At 39.8% G+C, this 13,200-nt stretch overlaps 1 pseudogene; it reads left to right on the top strand.

Annotated features, from left to right (window-relative positions):
* The window catches only part of LOC130035184 (contactin-associated protein-like 3), a 201,800-nt pseudogene that overhangs the window by 20,673 nt on the left and 167,927 nt on the right, over nucleotides 1-13,200 (top strand).

Genomic DNA, 13,200 nt, shown 5'->3' on the forward strand with positions numbered 1-13,200 from the left:
TAGGTTAATGTTGACTGTTGGAGATCTGAACTAACTTTAGTTTCAATGTTGATTTATTTATTATAGGACTGTATAGCACTGTCCTCCCATTGTTCATCGATTTGCTGGAGCAGGCCCAGTAACGTCTGTTGTGAGACTTGTTACTTTTATGTTTGGCATATCAAATACATTATTGGTAGCTTGCCAGGCTTTGCCATGCGGGCAAGATACTCTCGGTAACTTGCTGGGCTCTCCGAGAGGGGTGGAGGAATCGAACCCAGCTCGGACAGACTGGCTTGGGTGCAAGGCAAACGCCCTACTGCTGTGTTATCGCTCTAGCCATTTAATAAGTTTCTATTTTTTTTTCAGCAGAGTGGAGTAACACCTAGTGATTCTATGCTGATCACTTTTGTGTACCTCACTTTGTCTGGGACACAATTGGCTCCTTTTTTATTTTTCTATTGCATCACCATGAGATACAATTGCAAAGCTTTCATAATTAAGTTTCAGTCATACAATGATTGAACAGCCATCCCTTTACCAGTGCACATTTTCTAGCGACAGTGTCCCCAGTATCCCTCCTACCACTCCCACTTGACCCCACCCCCTGCCTCTAAGACAGCCAATTTCCTTCTTACTCTCTCTCTACTTATGGGCATTTTAGTTTGCAGTACAAATACTGAGAAGAATTGGGTACTTAACTTTCCACCTCATTTATTGTTGTGGCAGTGACATTATAGTTGGACAGTTTTGTTGATTGCACTTAACACCATGGACAGCAATTGGATTTTCTTGATGTGTTTCCCCCTCCAAGGCTCTGAAAACTATTAGGTTAGGGGTTGATGTTCCCGGGGGGCCAAGCCTGTTATGCTTTCTCAGCTGAGACTTGTTGGATTTAATCAAGGCAAAGTTGCTGTTCTCAGATAGACCCTAACTAGATATGTAGTTAACACATACAGAAGGAAAGCTCAGTTCATCACATGAGACTGCTAAGTAATGGGAAGATTTTGATTCTAAGCCAAATGCAAGCAGAGAAGGTTTAACAGGGCTTCTTTCACAATGCTGCATGGGATAAATCCCCATTGAAATCCAAGAGCAACCTCACTCGCCCTTAATAGTAGGTTTCAGAGACAATAGAGATGAACTTAAATTTTTTTAATAAAATTTTATTTTAGGCACCAATTTTGTAGATAGTTGTAAGACTTCAAACATGAAACATTCCAACATAACCTCCTCCATCTGCCTGTCCCCTTCCTTCCACCATTGTCTCCGTGTTGCTTTATTGCCTGTATATGAGAAATATCATCAGTGTTTGTCCCTCTCCTTGGACTAATTTCATTCATCAACCTTCTTGGGATCTGTGCTTTCCATGGAGAATGTTCTTCCTTTGTTCACTATTGGCCACATCTCTTCACAGCCCCCAAAGGCTCACACTGTACTGAAATTGTTAATTATTGAATTTTTCTATTTATTTTCCTGAGAACTTTAGTTTTTCATTTCTCACAATGTTTTCATTTCACTATATTTATTCATCTCATGCCAGTTTCACATTAATTCTGGTATGAGGGATAGAGCCTATATATCTTTATACAATGGCACTTCCTGGTTTTTCAAAAATAACATTTTTTTTACTTGTTTCAATGGGCATATGTAATCAAGTTCAGGGAAAGATGTGAGGTCCAGAAGAATTTTAACTTGGTAAAGTTGTAAATAACAAAATAACTGTAAATAACAAAATAATGGCTGGAGCGATAGCACAGCGGGTAGGGCGTTCGCCTTACAAGCGGCCAACATGGCCGACCCGAGTTCGATTCCTCCACCCCTCTCGGAGAGCCCAGCAAGCTACCGAGAGTATTTGATATGCCAAACACAGTAACAACAAAGTCTCCAATGGAGACGTTACTGGGCCCGCTCGAGCAAATCAACGATCAACGGGAGGGCCTTTACCTTTACCTTTACCTTAACAAAATAACAAATTTTTTTTCAATAGTAATTTTTTTAAAAACAATAATTATTTTATTTATTTATTTTTTGCCTTTTGGGTCACACTCAGGTATGTTCAGGGATTATTCCTGGCTCTGCACTCAGAATTACTCCTGGCGGTGCTTGGGGGACCATATGGGATGCCAGGGATCGAACCCAGGTCGGCCGCATGCAAGGCAAACGCCCTACCCACTGTGCTATCGCTCTGGCCCCAGTAATTTTTTTTAATTTTTATTGAATCACCGTGAAATAGTTACAAGTTTTCATGTTTAAGTTACAATCACACAATGATCAAACACCCATCCCTCCACCAGTGCACATTCCCCACCACCAATATCCTCAGTATACACCCCCGCTTCCCCTACCTCCATGGCAGACAACATTTTCCATACTCTCTACTTTTGGGCATTATGGCAGCTGGAATAGAGAAGTAAATAACAAATCTTGATGTTAGAAACAAAAACTTGAGTTTTCCCTAAAGGAAGTGGTAGCTGCAGTGGTGTTGCTAGAATATGCAAGCTTTTTTTTTTTTGAAAAACTTAAATTGCAGCACTGGAGACATAGTTTAGCAGATAGCGCATTTACCTTGAATGTGGCCAACCCAGGTTCAATACCTGGCACCATATATGGTACCCTGAGCCCATTATGAGTAATTCCTGAGCACAGAGACAAGAGCAAGCACTGAACACTGTTGCATTCCAAAAGCAAACCAAAATTAAGAAAGAGTAAATGGAATATAGAGAATGAACAGAGTTAGAAGCTTGGGGGACACAGCTTTAAATGTCGCACTGCACTGTAGCACTGTTCTCCCGTTCATTGATTTGCTCGAGTGGGCACCAGTAATGTCCCACAACAAATTGTGAGACTTGTTGTTACTGTTTTTGGCATATTGAATACATCACAGGTAGCTGGCCAGGCTTTGTGGTGCAGGTGAGATACTCTTGGTAGCTTGCCGGGCTCTCTGAGAGTGGAGGAGGAATCGAACCGGGTCAACCACGTACAAGGCAAATGCCCTACCCACTGTGCTGTCACTCCAGCCCTAACTTTAAATGTGAACTTGTAAAATTCCTTTTGGGGAAGCACAAAAATAAAGATCATTTACAGTTTTAATCAGGAACAGTGAATAACAGAAAGTTTATTTCTTACAATCAAAATGTTTCAGGAACATGCACCCTGAGAAGAAATGCTGATATACCCAGTTTCAGGAAGATGGAGGGTATAACAGTTTTGGAAACATCTCCATTGGGGTATCATGCGAATTCTTCTGAGTTCCTTGCAACTCAGACATTTCAGCTATATAGGATGTAGTACTAAGAAGTGGTCAAAAATAAAGTGAGTCAAATCTACAAATTCTACTGTCTGCACACATGATGTAAAAAGAATGCATGCGTATAGTGTGCTTATAGTTCCTTGCTTGTGGGCAATTTCCTGGATTTATGACTTTGACTTAAAGGACTGAAATGAGTTGATGCCAGATGAAAATTGGTTTTAAGAAAAGGTCCCACGGCAAAGGTCTGGTGGTTCAGAACCGCTGTGATCACAGCTCTTGATAAACTCCCATGATTTAGGACCCCTGTGGGTTCCATCTACTTGGAGTTTCAGGCAGTTTCTGCTTTTAATGCAAAGCACATTTGACATACTGTATAGATATAAGCAATGATGAAAATTAATTTTACAGAAGTTGTACATATATCTGTATATGTACAACATAAATATATAACATGCAATATATAAAATTATGTGGTTTTCTAAAATGATATTTGACATGCTTTGGGGACTTGAAAGATAATTGAATGTTACACTCTTAGAACGGGGAGGTAGTGAGAACTTAGATCAGTAAACCTTGAATTTTCTAAGGACTAAGACCTGGGCTTAGTTGAAAATGCTGACATCCAGTTGTTTTTCAAGATCTAAGATGGATGTGATCAGACTAATGGTACAAAGGGTGAGGCACTTGCCTTTGATGTGGCCAACCCAGGTTTGATCACAAACATCTCATATGGTCCCCTAAGCCATTAGTAATTCCTGAGTACAGAGTCAGGATTAAGTCCTGAGTATCACTGGGTAAGACCTCCCAGAAGAATTACCTCCCAAAAAAAACAACACAAACAAACAAACAAACAAAAATACTAAGGCTGAGAAGGAAATTAGTTTTTAACAGTCGACAAACATCTTTGTTGTGACTCCTAAGCTGTCCTAAAAGTAGCCAAAGACAATAAGTAAATTAGTGTGGTGACTGTGTTCAAATAAACCTTTACTGGCAAAAATATGCAGCAAGCTGGGTTTGGCCTTTGGATGCAAGTGCGTTTACTACTGTCTTATTGTTTTTCATATTTATTTCAATATGTGTTACACCTAACTTTATTATTTATCAATTTTTATTTATAGGTTTTTGAGCATTCTTTATAGCACAGCATTGATAGGGGAGCAATAATAACAGTGAAGTGAAATAGATAATTTCAACCAATTGGAAAAAGTCTATGTCAGTGATTTGCAAAGTTTCTGTGGGCATAGTTGTATGTTTTAGTCAAAAAGCTGATGAATTTTTCTTATAATTTCTTCAGATTATGATAATGTCCTAGACTTCTATGTTATTTTATGATGGTGACCATAGAGAGAAACAATTCGAGAATTATCAGATTTCAATTTTTTGAAAATAAAGTTTAAAATAATACTTGATTCATATGAGCCAAAAGATGATTCTTTTCAGTACTACTAAGTCTCTTGTCTCATTTTTCAAAAATCTTAAGCACATCCCATTAGAGAAGGAAATACGAAAGCGTAAAAGTTAGAAATGAAGATGAATTATTTGCCCTTTGAAAACCCAGAATAACTTCCAAGAAACAATAAAAATGAAAATGAGTCCTTGTCAGATGTGTATTCGGTGAATATCCTTTCCCATTCTGTAGACTGTCTTTGTATTTTGGTCACTGTTTCTTTGGAGGTGCAGAAGCTTCTTAGTTTAAGATAGTCCCATTTATCTATCTCTGTTTTCACTTGCTCGGCCAGTGGCGTGGCATCTTTGAAGATACCATTAGCTTCAATGTCATGGAGGGTTTTGCCAACTTTATCTTCAGTGTACCTTATGGTTTCTGGTCTGATGTTGAGGTCTTTAATCCATTTTGATCTTACTTTTGTACATGGTGTTAGGCAGAGTTCTGAGCCTATTTTTTTGCATGTAGCCGTCCAGTGATGCCAACACAATTTATTAAAGAGGCTTTCCTTACTCCACTTCACATTACTTGCACCTTTATCAAAGATTAGATGAGCATATGATTGAGGAGAGATGTCAGTGTATTCAACCCTGTTCCACTGGTCTGCAGTTCTGCCTTTGTTCCAGTACCATGCTGTTTTAATTATTACTGCTTTGTAGTACAGTTTGAAGTTCGGGAGGTTGATTCCTCCCATTTTCTTTTTCCCAAGAATTGCTTTAGCTATTCGTGGGGGCTTATTGTTCCATATAAATTTCAAGAGTGTTTGCTCCATTTCTTTGAAGAATGTCGTGGGTATCCTTATAGGGATTGCATTGAATTTATACAATGCTTTCGGTAGTATTGCCATTTTGACAATGTTAAGTCTCCCGACCCATGAGCAGGGGATATCTTTCCATTTCCTCATGTCCTCTTTTATTTCCTGAAGTAGCATTTTGTAGTTTTCTTTGTACAGGTCCTTTACTTCCTTATTTAAGCTGATTCCTAGGTACTTGATTTTCTGGGGGGCACAATTGTGAATGGGATCCAGGATATACAAAATACTGGTTAAACTCCACAAGAAGAAAACATCCAACCCCATCCAAAAATGGGGCAATGAAATGAACAGAAACTTTCTCAAAGAAGAAATCCGAATGGCAAAAAAGCACATGAGAAAATGCTCTACATCATTAATCATCAGGGAGATGCAGATCAAAACCACAATGAGATACCATCTCACACCTCAGAGACTGGCCCACATTCAAAAGAACAAAAGCAACCGATGCTGGCGTGAATGTGGCGAGAAAGGGACACTCCTTCACTGTTGGTGGGAATGTCCACTGGTTCAGCCCTTCTGGAAAACAGTATGGACGATTCTCAAAAAATTGGAAATTGAGATCCCATTTGACCCAGCAATACCACTCCTGGGAATATATCCCAGAGAGGAAAAAATGTATAGTCGAAGTGACATCTGCACTTGTTTGTTCATTGCAGCACTCTTTACAATAGCCAGAAACTGGAAGAAACCTGAATGCCCAAGAACAGATGACTGGTTAAAGAAACTTTGGTACATCTACACAATGGAGTACTATGTAGCTCTTAGAAAAGATGAAGTCATGAACTTTACATACAAGTGGTACAATATGGAAAGTATCATGCTAAGCGAAATGAGTCAGAAATAGAGGGATAGACATAGAAAGATTGCATTCATCTGGGGGATATAAAGTAACAAAGTATGAGATTAATACCCAAGAATAGCTGAGATCAGCACCAGGAGGATTACTCCATAACTTAGAGGCCAGCCAGGTATCCTAGAGGAAAGGGCAGTTCAGATAGAGAATGGAGCACCAAATAAAGGGTGTTTGGAGGATCCTCCCAGGAGGGGAGATGCATGTCGAAAGTAGACTATGAACTGAACATGTTTGCCACTCAATGCCTCTTTTGCACACCACAACACCCAAAAGGAGAGAGAGAACACAGGGGATTGCCCTGCCACAGAGACAGGGGGGATGGGGGGATGGGGGTGGGAGGGATATTATCCATGGTGGTGGAAAATGGGCACTGGTGTAGGGATGGGTATCTGATCATTGTATAATTGAAACCAAAGCACAAAAAATTGTAAATCTACAACTTTAAAAAAAATAAAATAAAATAAAGGGAAAAAAAAAGAAAATGAGTCCTTATGAAAGTAATTTCCAAAATCAATTAATTTTTTCTACCTGTAGTTAGCTAAATAATAAGCTCATAAAGAATGACATTTATAAAGAATGACAAACAAAATTAGTAAGAAATAATTCAAATTCATTTAAAGCACCCCCAAATGGGCATAAAATAAGATTAGGAATTAGTCATTGTAGTTAAATGTCTGTTTTTAGTTTATAATGTTATGTGCTTATAATGATATGTGCTCACTCTAAAGAAAACCTGAAATAAAAATGAGATCTTTTGAATTTTCATCTGGAAATGTCTGCAGGAAGAATAACAGCAAGTGATAAAAAGGAGTAATTATCATAGTTATGAAAATGCATTAGGAGCTTAAATTCGACAATTTGAAACCAATTAATATTAATATTGTCAATATTAATAAATTCATTCGAAAATTAGTGAAGAAAGCTAGCATGCTTTGTGTATTTATAGAATTAATGTAAATGTGATATTTCAAAGTAGGACAAAAATGGATTATTCAATAGATGAAATTGGCAATTATGTAGGTCCCTTCAGAAATGAATAAAACTGATATAGATCCTATCACTAGGTGAAGATGTCTAGGCAAGGAAAAGAGCTCCTCCTGGTGAAATTCCTCAGGGAGTCCCAGGGACACTAACTGCAAAGATTCACCCTCAGCATAGCAGGAGCACTGCAAGTCCACTGAAGAAGCCCATCAAGCTTGATGAGTGAGACAGTAATACAGAGGTTCAGTTAGAACCAACCAGCTCAGTAAGTCCTTAGACAGAGGCTTTAGTGACCCCACAGGAAGGATATTCAATAAGCTCAAAGAAAGATACAATGACACAAGTGGTTAATACAGCACAAAAAAGTACAAGTGTTAAAACACAAGAAAGCAGAAATATAGAATACGGTAGGAGATATTAAAAACTCAGTAGAGCAGAGGAAAAATAGCAACTGAAGAAGAGATCAAGGAACTCCAAGAGTGATGGTGAAAACTGCTAGAAAATAACAGAAGGTGAAGAAAAGCCTTCAAAAAATGAACAACATACCACAAACAAAGGGGTGAATTCAAGGGGAACAATGTAAGAATTATTGGCGTCCTGGAAGAACAGGAAGGAAAATTTGATGAAGAAACAATGTCAAAAAAATCACAGAAAAGAATTTCTCAGACTTGAGGAATACAGGCATCCAGATCTAAGAGGTTTGACAAGTCCCAACAAAATATAGATTCAAATAGGAAAACTCCAAGACATATTGCACTCAAATGACAATATCCAAAGATGAAGATAGAATATTGAAAATAGCAAGGTATAAAATGAAACTTACATACAAAGAAAGCCCCTTTAAAATAGATCTGTTGTCTCTATGAGCTGGAAGAAAATGGAGGGATATAGTACAAAAACTCAAGGCACTGAACACATCACGGAAATTACTCTATTCAGCTGGCCTTTCATTCAGATTTGAGGAATGTTTAGATTCAGGGACAGGCGATAGCTTAGAGGATTCATAGACTTGAAACCAGTCTTGTAAGAAGCATTAAAAAAGCTTATTTAAAAGGCAAAACAAGTTTCTCAGCACTTGGCATTAAGGATGGCATTCATACATTGTGCTTTTCATTGCCCTCTATTATATTAAGAAAGGTCTGTATATCCTTAAACATATAAAATCTGCTAAGTGATTTTATATATTCACAGTAACAAATTAACATTTCAGGAGTGTAGATGTCACCACCTCTTTTTTTAAACATTTTTTTCTTATTTATTTATAATTTGCTCGAGCGGGCCCAGTAACGTCTCCATTGTAGACTTTGTTGTTACTGTGTCTGGCATATCGAATACATCACGGGTGGCTTGCCAGGCTCTGCTGTGCGGGCGAGATACTCTCGGTAGCTTGCCGGGCTCTCCGAGAGGGGCGGAGGAATCGAACTTGGGTCCGCCATGTTGGCTGCGTGCAAGGCAAACGCCCTACCGCTGTGGAGCGATAGCACAGGGGTAGGGCGTTCGCCTTACAAGCGGCCAACATGGCCGACCGGAGTTCGATTCCTTCGCCCCTCTCGGAGAGCCCTGCAAGCTACCGAGAGTATTCGATATGCCAAACACAGTAACAACAAAGTCTCCAATGGAGACGTTACTGGGCCTACTCGAGCAAATCGACGATCAACGGGAGGGCCTTTATCTTTATTTATAATTTAAAAAATCAGGGATTGGAGCAAAAATACAGTGTGTATATCACTTGCCTTGTACCTGGATGACCTCGATTTGATCTCTGGCATTCCATATGGTCTCCCGAGCTCCACCAGGAGTGATCACTGATCACAGATCCAATCGTAAGCCCATAGCACAACTGAATGTAGCTCCCAAACAATAAATAAAATTTTAAGCAGCATGATTTACAAAGCTATTAATAACAGTTTCCGGTATTTAATATTTTCTCTCCAAACTCACCACCAATGTCAACATCCCTCCACCAAAGACCTGAGGTCCCATACCTGTCCCCTTCTCCCCTCTTTAGCAAATTCATTATTTATTTATTTATTTATTTATTTATTTTTATTTACTTATTGAATCACTGTAGGAAAAGTTACAAAGCGTTCAGGTTTAAGTTTCGGTTATGCAATTATCAAACACATTTCCCTTCACCAATACTTATTTTTCACCACCAAGAACCCCAATAACCCCTCCCCTCAACCCTCCCAATGCCTGTGAGGCAGATGAATTCTAGTTAACACTCTATCTTCTTTGATTAGATTCATTGTTTCGAGAAAAGATGCACCATTATTATTTAGAGTTTACACCCCCAAATCAGACATGCTGAAAAGGCATTGTGAAATAATTTGTTTTCTACAACTGGTTACAAGAATCAAATGATGTCGTGGCTGTGTGATTTTGGATTTCTTGTATTTTACTTATTAAGCCTGTAAGTATTTCGGCTGAGAGTCAGATAATTATGAGATTGATTTCTGTGCTCTGGAACCATGGCTATGCTGGAGAGCCGCTCGTGGGGGCAATTTGTGACCCCGGTAGGACGTGAAGAATGAGCTAGGAATGCCCCCCTTCCCATGAGGTTTCAGTCGTCCCATCACGACCGGCTCATACCTGGCTTTCCAGAAAGCTCCGAAGCGGCTACCATCTTTCTTTCCAGAGGGAAAAAGGCAGCCACCACCTCTTTAAAAAGAGAGAGCAAGCTGTATCCCAAATGTAGCACTGTAGCACTGTCCTTCCATTGTTCATTAATTTGCTTGAGCTGGCATCAGTAACGTCTCTTTTGTGAGACTTGTTACTGTTTTTGGCATCTCTCTCGGAGAGCTTGCCAGGGTCTGCCATGTGGGCGGGATACTCTGCGGGCAGAATATTCTCAGTAGCTTGCCAGGCTCTCCGAGAGGGATGGAGGAATTGAACCCAGGTTGGCCACGTGCAAGGCAAATGCCCTACCAGCTGTACTATTGCTCCTACCCACTGTGCTATTGCTCCAGCCCAAATGTTAAAGAAAAGCCTTCACCTTATTTTATTTTTAAAATAGATGTGATTACAATAAATTAGCCACTGTAAAGGTACCCACTCAGTTATAGGAACTTTTGTTTAGTAATAAGGTATGTGTTACTAAGTAAATGGTGGAATCCAGAATCTATCACTGTATCACTGCCACCCCATTGTTCATCATTGTTCATTGACCAGTAACGTCTCCATTTGTCCTAGCCCTGAGATTTTAGCAAGTGCCACTTTGGAGGCTCTTCCAGGGTCAGGGGAATGAGACACATCATTGTTACTGGGTTTTGGCATATGGAATACACCATGGGGAACTTGCCAGACTGCTCTGTGATAGTGTCTGCAATACTCTAGGTAGCCTGCCTGGTTCTCTGAAATCAAGAACTAGACAATAAAATAAAATATTGATAGATTAGAGAAATTAAAATATTTTAGCATTAAAGTGCTCTCAATGAACATGAAAACTGTCCACTTTATTCATCCTTACAATACTAAAACACCAATTCTGAAAGGTGCATGCATCATTATGTTCATTGCAATAGCTATAGCACTGGGGGAAATCAGTATTCATTGATGGATAAATAAATGTGGCATATATCTGTATATATATATACATACATGCAAATTATATATATATGCAATGGTATTCTATTTAGCTAATAAAAAAAGGTGAAATATTTCCATTTCCATTAATATATGGACCTTGAGTGTATTATGCTAAGTGGAATAATTGAGAAAGAGATAAAAAAAGATGACATGATTTCACTCTTACATAAACTAAAAAGACACAAAATAAAGAAATGGTCAAACTAAAACTAATTGAACTCTTGGACATAGAGAGCAGAAGAGAAGGATGGTGATTAACTAGCTATATGGTTGTGGATAGAAACTTGGTGATGACATGTCAAATTATAATGATGTACATCTAAAATATATGTAATTTGATAAACCAGTGTTACTTCTATAACAATTATGAGACTGCAAGAAACATCGAAGAATTTAAAACTATGCATAGAGGAATACATGTCATTATATGAAGCATATAGATGTGTTCCATACTTATGTGCTAGTTTCTTAGTTTATAAGGCATTGCTACAAATCATTATTATAAGCTAAAACACCATTAAAAGGGTATGACAATACCTTCAAAAATCATATTGTCACCCTTATCTCAGAATTGTATCCTCCAGAACTGCAAGCAGCAAATTCCTGTTATTCATAAGTTACCCAGTGTGTGGTGTTTTTTGTCGACTCAATGGACTCTGATACCTGTTCATCCAGTGAATACTGCATGCCTTTGAATCAATACGTTGCTAGAAATTCATGCATGCCTTTCACCTTCCTCTTGACTTGGTGAATGATGCTGTAGTGTACAAGAATCTCTGTGATCCTGTTTTGATTTCTACAGTACATAAACGTATAACTGATGGATTTTATGTCAGTTCTATATTCCCTTTTTGTAAGACCCTCAAAGGCTGCTTTCTACAGAGGCAGCCTCATTTTGCATTTCCAACAAAGACTTCTGATTTCCCTCAGATTCATGTAAGTAGTATTTCTATTTCTCATGCCCACCGAAATGCCTTGACTTTGTCTAGGGAAAGGCAGTCAGGGGGGATGGGATTGACATTGCAGGTTCTTGCTGGGGCATTAAGACACTTAGTGTGCCTTATGCGGGCCATTCACAGTGAGTGTTTGAGAACAGCACTCCTGGCTTCTGCTCACAATAACATCAGTGACACCCTTGGTGCTGTGCTCTTAAGCAGCATACAAGCAACATCTTCTTATTCCTGTCTTTTTGCATGTACCGAATCCATCTTAAACCTTAGTGGTATCCACGTTTTGGGGAGGAGGCATGGGAACTAACCCAGTACTCATTCACTAATGCCTCTGTCATGTGGACTGGTTCAAAAGGTTCCACTTCCCAGATCTATCTGATAGCAATTTCTCTCCTTGCTGATTTTTGGAAAGTGACAGTTATATTCCTTACTCTTTCATGGGCTTTTTATACTATTAAATGATACTCTGGATCTTGGCCGTTGATGAGATTATATGGCACCAGGGTCAGTTTGTGGGTGTGACTGCCAAACTAGTGGAAAACTGGGGATCTGGGCGGAGGAGTCTCAGGACCAATCCGAGCAGGCTTGGAGATCTCATCCATAGGTCCCGCATACCTGGATTCCTCTGCCATATTCTACATGCGTGAGGCTCGTCTGAACATGTGGAAAGTGGTTTTGAGCATGGCTCTGGCTGGATTCTGGAGGTTTTCACCTGCTGGGGTTCTGCTTTGTTCCATAACACAAAGCTCCCGGAAGAGAGCAATGCAGTCTCCTGCCCCCGTGCCAGGATGTCTTCACCAGGACCCCCTTGAAGAGGTGCGGGTTGAGTTTCCCTCCCTGCCCCAAGCAGAGCCCTTACAACCTAAAACCTCCAGAACCCAGCCATCTCTCCCTCCCTCCCTCCCTCCCTCCCTCCCTCCCTTCCTCCCTCCCTTCTTTCCTGTTTTGGGCCACACACATCGTGCTCAGTGCTTGCTTCTGACTTCGCACTCAAGAATCACTCCTGGTGGGGCACAAGGGATCATATGGGTTTCTGAGATTTAACCCTGGTCAGCATTGTGCAAGGAAAACACCCTACCTGCTGTACTATTACTCCAGCCTCTCATGGTAAGTTTTTTCATCTATACCTATTGTTCCATACAAAGGTATGCCAAGGGGCTGGAGTGATAGCACAGTGAGTAGGGAATTTGCCTTGCAGTCGGCTGACTCGGGTTTGGTTCCTAGAATCCCACATGGTCCCCAGAGCACCTCCAGGAGTAATTCCTGAGTGCAAAGCCAGGAGTAACCCCTGAGTGTTGCTGGGTGTGACCCAAAAAGCAAAAAACCAAAAAAGCTATG

This window comes from Sorex fumeus, unplaced genomic scaffold (assembly GCF_029834395.1).
Source record: "Sorex fumeus unplaced genomic scaffold, SorFum_2.1 ptg000063l, whole genome shotgun sequence".
NCBI lineage: Eukaryota > Metazoa > Chordata > Mammalia > Eulipotyphla > Soricidae > Sorex > Sorex fumeus.